The sequence below is a fragment of the Camellia sinensis genome, chromosome 6 (assembly GCF_055761805.1).
Source record: "Camellia sinensis isolate YWXY chromosome 6, ASM5576180v1, whole genome shotgun sequence".
NCBI classification, from domain to species: Eukaryota; Viridiplantae; Streptophyta; class Magnoliopsida; order Ericales; family Theaceae; genus Camellia; species Camellia sinensis.
Genome location: NC_138966.1, coordinates 27,453,877 through 27,469,515, shown reverse-complemented (window position 1 = coordinate 27,469,515; position 15,639 = coordinate 27,453,877). Strand labels below are relative to the sequence as shown.

At 36.5% G+C, this 15,639-nt stretch overlaps 1 long non-coding RNA gene across 1 annotated transcript; it reads left to right on the top strand.

Annotated features, from left to right (window-relative positions):
- The first annotated feature begins 1,064 nt into the window (after positions 1-1,064).
- Positions 1,065-6,850, top strand: LOC145792254 (uncharacterized). Its single transcript, XR_014331642.1, has 4 exons — positions 1,065-1,337; positions 1,433-1,536; positions 3,060-3,116; positions 5,374-6,850. It is a non-coding gene; the product is annotated as an uncharacterized LOC145792254 (long non-coding RNA).
- Positions 6,851-15,639: the final 8,789 nt, after the last annotated feature.

The following is a 15,639-nucleotide window of genomic DNA, read 5'->3' as shown; positions in this document are numbered from 1 at the left end:
GCAGAGGCCAAAGCAGAGGCCAAGTGTCAGTCTAAAAATAGAGTTGCTGCTGAGTCTAGTTCTGCAGACAGACGCATCACAAGACAATAGAGCTGCTGCTACATCCTATCAATTCCTCTGTAACAAACTTCGATTCAGTTAGATATTAGTTAGACCTTCAGTTAGATGTTAGTTAGATCTCTGTTAAATATCTTTTGTGTATAAATATCAAACCTGACTGTATAGATTAAATAATGAACAAAATATAAAATAGATATTTGTTCTCGTTCTTTTTTCTTTGTTCTCTGGTCACTACAAGAAATTGCACTTTTGGCAACGACTTTTGGCGACGACATCAATTTTTCATAGCCAAAAGTATATTTTTGGCGACACAGTGATGAATTTCGTTGGTAAAAGTAGACCTTTACCGGCGCAATTTACTATCGTCGCTAAAAAAGCATAACATTCTTTAAGCGCCAAAATTATTTGTTGGCGCCAAAATTTCAAAAGTTTTAGCTACGAGGCTTATTTTTTACCAACACAATAAGCATTGCTATTAGTGTGCTTACTTTTGGCGACGATAAGTTGGTGTGGGTAAAGAGTTAAACATTTAGCGACAATAACACTGTTCGTCGGTAAAAGTTTTACTAGTGAAACAGGTGATTTGTTGATTTGTGTTTTTATTATAATTTTTGAAAGAGTTTTAAATATTTTAGTTATTGAATTGTAAAATCAAAGTGATCATTGAATTAGATCACAAAATGAACCCATCAAGACCAAACATACTCTTAAATTGAGATGGCTAATTTGAGTTAATTTAAACTTTTCTAAAGAATGTGGTTAGATTATCAATTTTAATATGTTTGGTTTTATTTTCAGATTCTTTTCATTGTGGTTTTATGTTTGGTTTTATTTTCATAAATTAGTTTAATTTTTTTTTCCTAAAAAACTATTAAAAAAAAAATTTAGGTGAAAAAATAAAAAATATACTTATTATTTTTATATAATTTTATCTTTTAGGTCATACACTACAATAAAATTGATTTTTTCACCAAACCACGTCGACGACCTACACGACGCTGATAGTGGGTTCTAATCATAAGTAACATAGAAGAAACAGAGGGAGAAGAAAGACAGTGAATTGGTTGGAAGGGGAAAGGGTTCTTCAAACCCTTGTTCTTCAAAGTTCTACTATCAATTGAATCGGTGGAGATTGAGAGGCAAACACGGTAGTCTCGAAGCCCTTTGGAGGTTCTTCAAAGCCATATGCTGTGTCGACGTACACGAAACAAAGAGAGGATCTTGCTGTGAGAGGCAAATGGTACTCTCATCTTTTCGGCGGCAAGACTAATTCGACGGTAAGGCACTCTTCTCATCTCTTCTCTCTTCTCTTCCTTGTTCCTAAAACCCTTGTTTCGGCTCTCTCTCGCTTTCACTCTCGCATTCGGTGTAGTTGGCTGTGTGATTAGAGTGGCTGTGGGTAATTTCACTCTACCTAAAACCCTAATCCAACAAAGAAAGAGAAAAGAATTTGAAGAACAATCAGAAAATCTGAAGGTATTCCTCTCTCAATTGATTATTTTTGAAACCCTCCCTCTCCTGAAACCCTATTTTCTCTCTCTGAAATCGTCCCTCTTGTAAAATCCTCTTCTCTCTAACTTTTCCCCTCTTTTCTCTGTGTTTGGTTCTCTCAGAATTCTGATTCCAATCTTTCATGGCTCTTACAGATTTGGTATTTTTACATTTGCTAAAATTTTATTTTATTTTTTTTTATATATTTTAGTTGACAAGTAATGAAATAATCGATGAATATTCTCAGGCATTGGGCTTTTTACATTGATTAGTGTAGTAATTTTTTTTTTTGGGGGGGGGGGAAAGAACTCATTCATCATTCTGAAGCTTCAACTATGAAAATTATGATTGTCCACCAATATAACCCAATTTCTTGACAACCTCACTTATAACACGTGCACAACCATTGCGTTGGCTGTATCATCACAAATGGACTTGGAAGGAAATTTTTTTTATGAACATCAAAATTTGTAGTGGTGGACCAAAGCTTTCCCACCAACATGTCAATGCCATGAAAACAAAATTAACAAGAGAGTTGTAACTGAAATAATCAAACATTCAGTGCCCCCATTTGAAGATGACCAGCAATCAATGCATTCCATTTTTTCTGAAAATTGAGGCCACTATATTAATGGCCTACACTTGATACATAGTGTCCTTTAGACTCTTGTTCACACTTGAAAACAGACCCCTAATGTTCTACAGAAGCATGCAGTTTAAATTTTATTTTTAATATGCTTTTACCACTTCGTATGTTCTTGAATCTCAAGTTCTCCCTTTGGCAAGATTATGAATCCATTCTAAAATATTTTAAATACATATCAGGTTGATCATTAAAGCAGTCTATTAACAATATTCTAGCGAAAATCAAAATGCTGGTAATTTAATTCAGTGTAGCCCTTGCTATAACCAAATGAATAATTTTGTTCTTGTTGAAAGTGTCATCAATAGCTTGCAGCCAAATGTATAAGTTTCAAACAACCAAGAAAAGTGTATAAATATTCTACGTAGGTTGATATTATCTATTGTTTTGATTGATTTTGATCAAATGGTTAGATTTTTATAATAACACAAATTGTTACAACTGACAAATGATTACACAGTTTTGTCAATTCTCAAAGCCAGTTTGAATAATAGGGTCTGGGGAACATCATTAATGATTTCACTTATTTAATGGTTTTGGTTTGGTTTAGGAATCTTTTTTCTGGGAACGAAATCAGTTTTATCCTTCATATTCTATCATTAAGAGCTTCACTACTATGCACCATTCTCTCTTTTGTAAAATTTTTTGGTGAAATTCTGGAACTTCTGTCGTTTGGAGGTTCTTGAATGTTGTTTAAAGTTTTTCAGAGTTACATATTGATTAATGTGTCAATTGTGGCTTAGTTGATGTCAAGGTGACTCGATTTTTTGCTTTGTCATCTTCTATTTATTATTCTGATCCCTTGAAGTCATTTTGAGACCATGTTTTTCCATTTCACATATTTTATGTACATTTGTTTATTTAGGAATTCATGGGAAGAAATCTCCTCGCTTTGAATGTCATGTGGAAGTACATGGAGCAGGTGAGCAAATTTTTGTCCAGAAACTTCTGGTTATAGATGAAGTGTTCGATTTATATAAAATTTCTGAAATATGCTGAATATGATGAACATTTTGATGAAAAATTGTAAGCTTCATATCACTGTTATGCTGTAGTCAGTGATCTATTTTCTCATGGTACAAGATATTTTAATTTGGATCAAATGACTGTTATCCATCTGTTAATTATCATAGTTCTTTTTCTCTTAGAGCAGTATTGAATTGAATTTAAATTATTGCTATCTTCACTATTTTTTTTTTGATGTAGGACAACATGATTGATGGGATTTTAGGCCTGTAGGGTTTTAGGGTTTATAACGGATGTAACAAAGGAATTAGGATTTTGAAGTCTAAAGAAGCAAGGTAAATTTTAGGGCTGTTCTGGGTTCTGTTAACAGTATCCTGGCTAGTTTTAGATTATTTAGGTTTGTTAAATGAAGTTTGGATCTTGGTAGAGGCATAATAAGGTTTGGTTATGGCTCTTAATGACTTGAAAGAGTAAAAAAATTAGAATAAAAAAAAAAAAGGGAAGAAGAAACTCTATATAATCCTTTAGGCATTGCATGTACTACTAAATTTCATCACACAATACCAAAGAGCTACAGTAGTCACTGGAAGTGATTTAAAGCTTATTCAATACTGAATTGGAGGCATTATGTGTGACACTCATGACGCAAACTGCACCGTCATCGGATAAGGGATTTGACCAGTAGATAGCCATGAGCTACCAAAGGCCTACTTATATCAAGTGAAATGTGCATTTGGAAATATATGATTCATTTGAAAATTTCTCTTTAGCGAAAGCATGCTGTAATAGAACCTGCGTAATCCTAGTGATACCATAAACCCATTAGAGCATGTGCTTACGTCAGAATATCATTCATGTGCTATTTACAAAGTGGGTGTACATTTTGTACATAATTGGCCATAATTCAAAGACATCAATACATATGACCTGACAATCAATTTCAAGGACCAACCGAAAGCATGTTGGAATAAAACTTGTGTAATCGTAGTGGTACCATAAACCCATCAGAGCAAATGCTTAAATGTCGTTTATATGCTGTGTACAAAATGGGTGTAGATTTTGTACATAAGTGGCCATAATTCAAAGACCTCAATACATATGACATGATCAATTTGAAGGACCCATTGGCCATACATATATACATCATAGCATGCACAATGTCTTCTATCTTGGTTTCTACTTTCTAGATCAATGAAATGATCTCCTTAGCTTTGTACATAAATACATATAAACGCTTGACATCTTTTCTGAACTCCCATCACCTGAAAACTTTTAAGATGGAATGGTGTGAGCCAATGCTCAGCGATAATAGCATACCAAGTGCACAAAAGAATCTACATGGATATCATCATATACATGTATCAAAATAGAGCTCATTTATAAATCAAAGTTTATATATAAAATAGACTCTTCATATTCTGAACTAGAGTCTTTAGAGATTTTATAAAGATACATATAATGTTCTTTGCCAGCGGAAAACTGTATGATCGTGTATCATATAGTTAAACAAAAAGTCATATGATGACCTCCTAGAATCCCTATAATGATGTAATGATATGAGGCCATCACAGCAGAACTAATACAGAGGGATATCCAAGCCAGCTACCAAAACCAAAACATATAAGCCACTTTTTTGCAGCAAGGGTTAGATATCTCAGTTTTTCTTTGAATACATTGAATTTGGCACAATAGAGGAAATTGATTCCTTTTTCCTTAGGTTTTTGTGAGTGCCCAGTTTGCTAGGATTTGCTTGAGAAGTATGTAGTTTACAATATATTGATGTGGTTTGTTTTCTGCACTTAAATCGTGTCATTTTAAGCCTACTATAGTAATGCTTATACTAATTCTCTCTTTCTATGTGTCTCTCTGATTTCTTTTGGTCTCTTATTGGGTTTTTCGAGTAAGTGAATGCATTAGGGGGACCATTTCAAAACCTTCAATTTCTTGAAATCCTAGTTTTCTCATATTGAAAACATTTTTGTTATCATCTTCTTCTTTTCTGCTTTCCATCATACAGTTTTTTTGAAAAGTATTGCATTAACCATGCACATTTCATTTTATTAGAATCTCACAAGGAAAAGGGAAAAACTGAAATGAGGGGTAAATTCAATGAATAAGAAGGAAGAAATGGTAAAAAATGATGTCAATGCAACAATTTCATTGCTGTCGTTGTCAACCCAAAATAAATTTGTAACCAACTCGTATTGGTGCAGGCAATCAGAGGCAATAAACACTGGGGGACTACCATATTCACCATGATCATCACCAGGACTGCAGCAGTATTGACATCATCTTTGCCTACCTGAATCCCACTGAACATCATGTACATTTTTGTTGGAAACAAATATATCACAATGACCCTTATTCATACTGTTGCCTTTGTCAGCAATGACCACCACGATCTGATGTCAGAAATGACCATTCTGCTTGAATCTTACTGAATAGTTCTAGTACCTTCAAAAAGTGTCCTTTGGTTGTGTTGAGGGGACTATAAGGAAGATCGGTCTCAGTCTCTCTCTCTTGCATGGGTGTGGAGGCATGTCTGCTCGCATTAGCACTCAAAGAGATAACAGATAGGCTGAGATGTAGCTCATTGTGGGTGCCACTTTTTACTAGCTGATCACCAGTATGGTTGCCTCTTACCTATAGTTTTTAAGTTTATGTTTCTTAGTGAATGCAATCGTTTTATTTGTTTTCTTCTTGTTGCCAAATTATTGAATGATGTGAACTTGTTAATGATTAGTAGTTTTGTATTGTAATATCATCATATTGTTGTCTGACTACAGAGAATCTGAAACCTCTATACATATCGCAGAGATAATGCATATGCCTTCCATATCAGAAATCATTGAAATAGACCTTATCTGAATATTAGTAGAGAATTTGAAATTAGTTTGCCTTGTGTAAATTATTGCCATTGTTGCAAGTGAATGATTTGTAACTTGGACAACATTTTTTTTCACTGGAGTGTAGAATGCATTGGATCTACTACGACTGATTGTTTTAATATAGTTGGAAATTGAAGGTTTTTATTTTATTTTATATTTTACCGGATGATGGTAAAAGCTTTATGTTTTGGCCAGTACTTACACTTGCATATCTATTAATACACACACACACACACACACACACACACACACACACACACACAAAGACTGCTTCCAGATCAATAAAAAAGCTAATGGACTTTGTTTTAAACTTGTCATTGATCAATACAGATTGCTACCAGATCCTCCTTTTTGCTAGTGGCTAATGGCTGACGGCTGTTGCTTGTTAGTTTGCTGCATCTGCTGGTCTACTGCTACCCTCGTGGCTGATGCTTGCTGGGCGGCAACTGTTGCTGTTGCAATGTTACTGTGAGGCGGCTGCTACTAGATGTTGATCTGCTGGATAAGTTTATGGGTGATTTTCATGTCGTTTTGCCTGTCTTTGTTAGTTTCATGTTTTCATTTTGTTATCTGTTGTTTATAATGTGGGTTCACAATTTGGATGTATTTGGGTATTTTAGTGACTTTACACTTTTAGGTTTTATACATTGCTTCTAAAAGCAGTATCAGTAGTGTTTTTTTTGCTTGCACATCAACTTTAGGTGATTTCATATCAATGTTATTAGTTTGTAATAGTGGTGCCTGAGGGATGCCTCTTGTAAATCTGTAAATCTTATAAAAATATATAAATTATTTTCAATTATGTTTGTTTGTAAATGTGTCGCCAAAAGTTTATTTTTGTCCACTCATATTGTGTTGCTAGAAGTGTATTTTTTGCCAATGTCAATTTGTCGTTGTCAAAAGTAAACCTTTATCGACAAACAAATCGTCGGCAAATGGCAATATTTACCGACGTAAATGTGTTGCCAAAAGTGTATATTTTGCCAATGCTAATTTGTCGTTGCCAAAAGTGAAGTTTTATCGACAAACAAATCGTAGGCAAATGACAACATTTACCGACGTAAATGTGTCGCCAAAAGTTTACTTTTGCCGACGCATATTTTGTCGCTAAAAGTATATTTTTTGCCCATGCAAATTTGTGTCGCGAAAAGTGCCACACAATTATCATATTTGAATGACTTTTACCGACGCAAGGTAAATTGCCGACGATGGAGGAAGGCTTTTATCGACGACTATGTTCGTCGCTAAAGGCATTACTTTTACCAACGCAATGATAATTTTGTCGGCAAAAACTTTTGCCGACTCACTTTTGCCTACGGGTTGCCAACGTAGCTTTGTGTGTCGGCAAAACTCTTTGCCGACGAATTTTCCCTTTTAGCAACATATTTTGTTGCGTCGCAAAAAATGTAATTTCTTGTAGTGTTTTGTCTTCTCATCATGGTATCAGAGCATCAAGTCTGAGCTCTCACGAGCAACAATGGCGATCCAATCTGAAAAGGCTTCATTGCCTTCCAATGTTCTTCTACTGGTTGCAAATCTAACTTCGTTGATCACGGTGAAGCTTGAGTCTGGAAATTATTCTATCTAGCGAACACAAATCCAAAATTTCTTTGAAGCTACTGAGCTTTTTGGATTTCTTGATGGATCATCTGCATGTCCATCTGCTACAATCTTGAATGCACAAAATCAGACAGTTGCTAATCCTGAATTTCTGAAATAGAAGCTTACAGATTCATGTCTTCTTAGTTGTATAACAGCCACACTCACACCTTCGATTTTCTCTTCCGTACTTCATTTGAAGCACTGTAAGGATTTATGGTTTGCACTCGAAAAGAAGTTTACATCTCTTTCACGTTCTCATATTCATCAGCTCAAAAATAGATTGAGTATTGTGTCCAAGAAAACAAAATCAATGGAAGGATATCTTCAAGAAATCAAGGATCTTGTTGATCAACTAGCCCTAGCCTCATCTCCTATTTGTGATGAAGATCTTATTCTTCTTGTTCTTAATGGACTACCTGATGAGTACAATGCATTCAAAACAACTATACGTGCTAAATCTGAAGTTCTAACTATGGATGAGTTGTGTGCTTTGCTCTGTTCAGAAGTAATTCATATTGAACAAAGTCATAAGCAAGGAGCTTCTTCAGATCTCACAGTAGTGTTTAATGCTATTACTACAGGTTCTCAAAACAGTTCATCCACTTCTTCTGGTGGATCATCACAAAGTGTCTATGGTAGTATCAACTCTGCTCGAAATTATTCATCTAATAGAAGTGGCCGTGGTCAAAATTTCCAGACTAGAGGAGGCAGATATATCAGTTACAAAGGAGGTAGAAGAGGTGGTGGAAGACCATAGAGCTATGGTTTGGTTTGTCAAATTTGTGGCAAGAACAATCACTCAGCTTTGGAATGAAGGCATAGACTGAATACTAATTTCCAACCAGTATTTCCATCATATACTATGGGTCCTTCTTCTACAATACCTAGAGCCTTTTCTGCTCAATCTGCTGTTTCCTCTATGCCTTCTACTTTCTCTGCTCCTTGGTATGTTGATTCTGGATCTACCTCTCATCTCACTAATGATTTGAATAACCTGCATCTATATCAACCTTATCAAGGTCAGGATCAAGTATTGATTGGAGATGGAAACACTCTTCCTATCCACAACTCTGGCACTGGTATCTTGCCCACACCTGATTTTACTTTCCAGTTTAATCATATGCTTCATGTTCCTCAAATTTCTTCTAATCTGTTGTCTGTGCATCAGCTTACTTCTGATAATAACTGCACTGTCACATTTGATGTAAGTCCTTTGTTGTTCAGGACAAACTCAGCAACAAGGTACTTTGTAGAGGTCATCATCACAATGGATTATATCAGTTACAACCATCTGTCTCTACATTTCCTAAAGCTTTCTCTGGAACTAGCTTTCTTGCTCATCTTTGGCATAAGAGACTAGGGCATCCTTCTCCTGCTGTTTTTCATAATATTGTAAATAAATGTGGTTTTTCATTCTCTCATAAAGAGTGTAATTCTTCTTGCCATCAGTGTTGTGTGTCAAAAAGTCATAGACTTCCTTTTGTTTTGACAAATAATAAAACCACTGCACCTCTTGCTTTAATTCACTCTGATGTTTGGGGTCCATTTGCTCATACTAATGCTTCTTATACTTACTATGTTATCTTTATTGATGACTTTAGTAACTTTACTTGGTTGTATCCTCTATCCTATAAGAGTGAAGTGTTTTCCAAGTTTGTTGAGTTTAAGGCCTATGCTGAAAGACAGTTCTCAACCTCTTTACAAGTTTTTAGAATTTTCTAAAGTAGGTTGGTATTGTTCATCAAATGAGCTGTCCTTATACTCCTTCATAAAATGGAGTGGCTGAGAGAAAGCATCGTCACCTAATTGAAACAGCTATTGCTTTGCTTGATCAATCTTCTGTACCTTTCAAGTACTGGTTTGAGGCTCTTGCTACTGCAACTTATTTGATTAATAGAATGACCAGTCCTAAACTAGGCCATCTGAGTCCATTTGAGGTTCTCTTTCATACACCTCCTGATTATGCTTTTCTCAAAGTTTTTGGCTGCAAGTGTTATCCATGGTTAAGACCTTATATCTCTCACAAACTTCAACCTCGGTCTAAAGAGTGTGTGTTTCTTGGTTATCATTCTAGTTACAAAGGGTACAGTTGTTTGGATCCTCTCACTGGCATTGTGTATATTTCTAGACATGTGGTGTTTGATGAACATTCTTTTCCTTTTGCTTCTTCTCCTGCTCCAGCTCTTCTTTCTTCTAAGGTTGCTACTAAAAATTTTTTCTGGGGTTCTTCTCCTTCTGTCTATTCTTTTTCTGATTCTCCTTCTCAAATTTCAGCCAGTTCTACCTCTGCTAACTCTACTGCTTCTACATCTTCTGAATCTGCTAGTCTATCTTCTCCTCTTCCACATTCTCCTCATGGTATTCATTTAACTATTCCTATTTTACCTCCTCCTCAATCTTCTCTTAATTCTCATCCTATGATTACTAGATCTAAGGCTGCTTGTCTTTCTGCTCCTTTTCTCACTTCTGAACCTACCTCTTATAAACATGCTCTTCACAGTCCTCACTGGTTTCAGTCTATGCAAAAGGAGTTTTAGGTTCTTCAAAAACAACAGACCTGGACACTGGTTCCTGCTCCAGCTCATCAACATGTAGTGGGTTGCAAATGGGTTTTTCGCATTAAAAAGGACTCTAATGGCAATATTGCTAGATACAAATCTAGGCTTGTTGCCAAAGGTTATAATCAAGAGGCTGGAATTGATTTCTTGGATACCTTTAGTCAGGTGTTCTTGTGTATTGCTCTTCATCATAATTGGTCTTCCACCCTTCAGCTTGAGGGGGTCTGATAACTCTACTGGCTCTACAGCAGCAGAGGCCAAGTCTCAGTCTAAAAATAGAGTTACTGCTGAGTCTAGTTCTGCAGACAGACACATCACAAGACAATAGAGCTGCTGCTACATCCTATCAATTCCTCTGTATCAAACTTCAATTCAGTTAGACCTTCAGTTAGATGTTAGTTAGATCTCTGTTAAATATCTTTTGTGTATAAATATCAAACCTGACTGTATAGATTACATAATGAACAAAATATAAAATAGATATTTGTTCTCGTTTTTTTTTTTTTTTCTGTTCTCTGGTTTTGTCTTCTCATCAAAAAAGATATAAACCAATCATTTTGTTTTTTTCTTTTTTCTTTCCTTCTTGGATCCATCACAGGTTAGTGAGGGTTGTGGCTGTTGTGTTTTTTGGAGGTCTCTAGCATTGTTATTGTATAAATATTGATATATATATATATATATATATATATATATATATATACATAGGCCCCTTTTGAAAAGAAAAAAAAAAGTCAACTCCTTAGTTTATTGGTTAAAAAATCAAAAAAAAAAAAAAAAAAGCATTTCCCAAAATAGACCATAATATATATATATATATATATATATATTTCTTTCTTTTTTTTTTTTTTTTTTTTTGACAGAAGGCAGGGGGAGGCAATAAACGCTTAGCAACCTATTTAAATGTGAACATAGGAGCCCCGTGTGGGAGTCAGACATGAGAAACCTAGAGTGGCCTAGTAATATAGGTGTACTACACGATAGATGAGTGCTCAGCAATTCTACCTGGGCAATGTCACAAGAGCCCCAATCCGTTAGGAACTGGACACAAAAAGCCTAGATGGTATCAATCAATAACGTTAGAATATTGCACACGAGAAATCTGCAGACGCTCCCTTGCATGTATGAGTATGAGCTTGAGAGAGAGAGAGAGAGAGAGAGAGAGAGAGAGCAGTTGTGGGAGAAATGGGGATTTGAGGTTGGTTAATGATTCTTTTGGTTGCATCCACCTCCCATGTGTTTGTGGGGTTATTATAATCAGAAGAATACAATCAAGGTTGTGCCAAAGCTTCCCTTGTAATCAGGCATTGCAATATGCTCTCTCTCTGGAACTGTGAAAGCCCATATCTTCCCTCTTGATAGACCTTTTTTATTCCTTATTTGAATGTTGGGAGTTGAAAAGGACATTATAGTTAGCCTACAATCTTTGTTTGGTTTACATTTCTTCATCAATCTGACCCACTTCTGACATCTCTCTCTCTCTCTGGTGAGAAATGGATCTTAAAGATCTTTGTAGATGTGATAATGGTATTTTGCTTATTAATAATTTCAGTACTTGGGCTGAGTGTGAATTTCAATTTTGACATCCAGGTCTTGTTGTTTTATAGTAGTTGAGCTTCTTTACCTTCTAGTTAACACTCAACATCTAGCTAATTTCTATAAGATTTAAAATAGCTCACACAGATGTCAATCATTTGTTGTAATTAAGAAAAATAAAATGTTTATGAGGAAAAATGATTCCCTGCGGCTTCAAACTAATCTCAGCTCTCCATTTGTGTGGGTCCCATGCAGGCTTGACACAAATTGAGAGTCGAGATCACTTTGTCACATTACCACATCAGTGCTATTAACGATAGTGAATAAGTGCTCAATTATAAGTGATTCAGATTGATAATAGACACACCTGTTACATAAAATACTTTCGCCAGCACCTCATACCCATCGTAATGTCTTTAAATACTAGCACTAATACCATTTTCACAACAACATTATCATTTATACTGAATTCAGATCACTTGTCCCATTCCATGTATCCTTCATTGTCCCACTAAATCTGTTTGATTCATAGTCTTATTAACCAAAAAAATGTTTGAGAACAGAACTGATGCATAAAAAAGGGGATAGATTATCTGAATTCTCATTTACTTGCATTATTGTGTCCCCTTACTAACTACTTAATTTCATCAATTTTTTTCTATTTATTATCATTGAATATATATATTTATACACCCAGAGAGAGAGAGAGAGAGAGAGAGAGAGAGAGAGAGAGAGAGAGAGAGAGAGAGAGAGAGAGAGAGGCATTTTGTCAAAGAAAGTAGTGCTGGGAGAGCTAAAAGTACGTTTCCTAATCGAGCTTTTTTTCTTCATGCCATAGAACTAGGTCATGTTCATAAAAGTTGGGTATGGAGCTTGGATTACAAATGCAAATATGTTACGTAACTAAGAAAAAAGGTAAAAAACTGTTCAGAATTTAGATGTATGATACAATTTAAATTTGGTGTATATGTGTTGCATTTAGGATGATCATGACCTGCATATTATAAATTTTGACCTTTTTTTTAAAGTATTTTCAGCAAATATATATACAAAAAAAATTAAATGCACATAATTAAAATATAAAAATTGTATAAAAATGTGTTACGTTGTTGAGGTCTATCTTGAGTGTTTTGGGCTACACTTCGAAATAAATGCCAATCACACAACGTATTTTTTGTACCTTTTTGTGTTCTAATTTTATGCACCTAGATTTCTTATCTTTTAAATTCTTTTCCTGAGAATATCACAGGATTGCTGAGACGATCTTTCATTGCTTTGATGAACAATGCAAGGGAGGGGGGCGTTGATGATTGAATACTTTGGCATGGGGCTAATTTACAATTTTTTATTTTGATAAATTATATTGGTAGTTTCTATATTTTAATTCTTATCATTTTGGTTTCTGTAATGTCAATTGTTTAGATTTTTACAATGAATTTATAATTTTATCTCAATTTAGTCTAATTGATTATAACTGTTAACCTTTTTTTCAATGAAAATTCTATACATAAATGGCATGCATCATGCTTTTAGACATAAAATTATAAAGTTGCTTAATTCAATGACTTAATCTTACATAATTCAGTGATAATTTTTCATCAAAAATATTAACATCGTTATTAAGTAGGCCAAACTGACACACAAACCCCAAAACCCTAAAGAGGGAATGTCACAAAAGAAAGGAAACGAGGTCTGATGAGAGAGAGAGAGAGAGAGACCTGGCACCCCATCTGGCCAAGAAGTGGCCAACATACAAATAGATGAGAAGAGAAGAAGAGAAAGGTGGTTGTTGAGAAAGAAGTGGCTCTTTGATCATCATCATTTGGTTCGCTTTTTCTTCTTCTTCTTCTTCTTCTTCCATTTCTCAGCTATGGCTTCAAACTGAGAACTTGCACTTCTTTGAGGTAGGGAGGGAACAATATCTGTGATGGCTGGCCACAACAATGCTGGCCACAACAGAGGAGATACCGACCATGACTGGACAACCGTCTCTAGAAAGCATAGAAAACCTAGAGCATCTCCCACCATCTTCATAGCCAACATTCCAGAGCAGATGCAGGTGAATTCCCTTAAGGGCATTTTTCAAAGATTTGGAAGTGTAGTCCACGCCTCAATTCCAATTAGAAGAACCAAGCGATTCAACTCAAGATTTGGCTTCATCCGTTACGAGAGGCCAGCTTCGGCAGAGGAGGCAGTTAGGAAACTCAACAGAGCATGGTATGGTGATTATCATCTTATTGTCAAGCCTGCAAGATTTGAGAGGCCACCATATCCTGAGCACTTTCAGGCAGAACATAAATTGAGATCCAATCTTCATGAAGCTCGCTATTCCAACACCTTCAAGCTGCTAAGTGTGCAAAATCTAAACAAACCCTCTTATGCGGACATTGTCAAAAGCAATGCTCTAGTAAGTGACCAAGCTAATAAGGCACATGCTTCTGAACCTTCTATCAAAGTACACGCGACGGAAGCGGATATTGAATGGCTCTATAGGAGTGTGGTGGTGAAAGCAAGCCTTCCAACTGCAGATCAGTCCATATTGAGCTCCTTCTCTCCTGAGGATGCCAAGAATATTCAGGTGCGCGCTATGGGGGGTAAATCATATGTTCTAACTTTTGATTCCCAAGAAGCTATGAGAAACAGAATCCACAAAAACAAGGACTGGTTCACTTCAAGATTTGAGGATGCACAAGAATGGTCTCTTTGGAAACTATCCAATCTTAGCTCAAGAACAGTGTGGATCAACTGCTATGGAGTTCCACTGAATCTCTGGAATTTCAACACATTCAAGAGCATAGGAAGAGTTTGGGGTGAAGTGATCATGGTGGATGACTCAACGTTGAAGCACCTATCTTTTGAATGTGGCAGAGTTCTGATTACAACAAATCAGCTTGAGGTCATTAATCGCGCCATCACCTTGGTCTGTAAGCATGACGATCATATTATCCGTGTTACAGAGGAACAGATTACAAGCACTCATACGCCAAAGGCTGCTGGAGAACTCTCTGGCAAAGAAGACGATGACGTGGCTATCCCAGTGGATGTGGCCAATGTACATCCAATGAGCGTCGAACAGCATGGCACCCATTTTTCAAACGGAAAGGAATTGATCTCACAAGCCAGAGTTCCGACAGATGAGAGACAACACTCTGTGAATGGGGAACGGGGATGTCAGAGCACGCCTACTGTTAGCAGCCATGTCGGGGAACGGGGTTGTCAGAGCACGTCTCCTGTTAGCAGCCTTGCCGCTAAGGAAGCTGTTAAACCTTCTCGCTCTAATTTTAAGGACTTGGGCCACACCTCTATATGCAAATTCAAACAGGTTGTTTCTAGCCCATTTAACCCTTTGCTCCCTCTAAGCCCATCCTCTCCAATCTTATTATTCCCATCAGTTGCGAACCCTCAGCCTCATTTTAACCAATTGAGCTCTTCAAATTTGGCCGGCCCATCACATACAAAAATGATCCAACAGGAGGACCCACCCCATGTTCAATCTGTAGCTATCTCCCAAACCCACAGTCATGCTCCTCTAGCCATCCCTAACCCCCATTCTCCTACCTTCAGTCCTCACCTCCACTGCCATCGTTCTCCATCCCCCCACCCTCCCACTCCATCCCATCCAGACTCTCTTGTGAATCCTTCTCTGTCAATCGTCCCAGACTCATTCCTTTCCGAAACTGATTCTCTCGAACCAGCTCCCCGAGCTTCCGTGAATCAATGGATTGATCCAGTCGGTGGAACCTCTAAACCGCTAGTGGGCCTCTCCAAAAGAAAGAGCAAAAGGAAATTCCTGCAGCACGTGCTTGGTAATGTATCAGCTAATAAATTCATCAGAAGAGGGGGCAGGAAAAAGGGCGGAAAAGCTGCATCAGTCCGATCAGCGGCAGCAACACCTTCA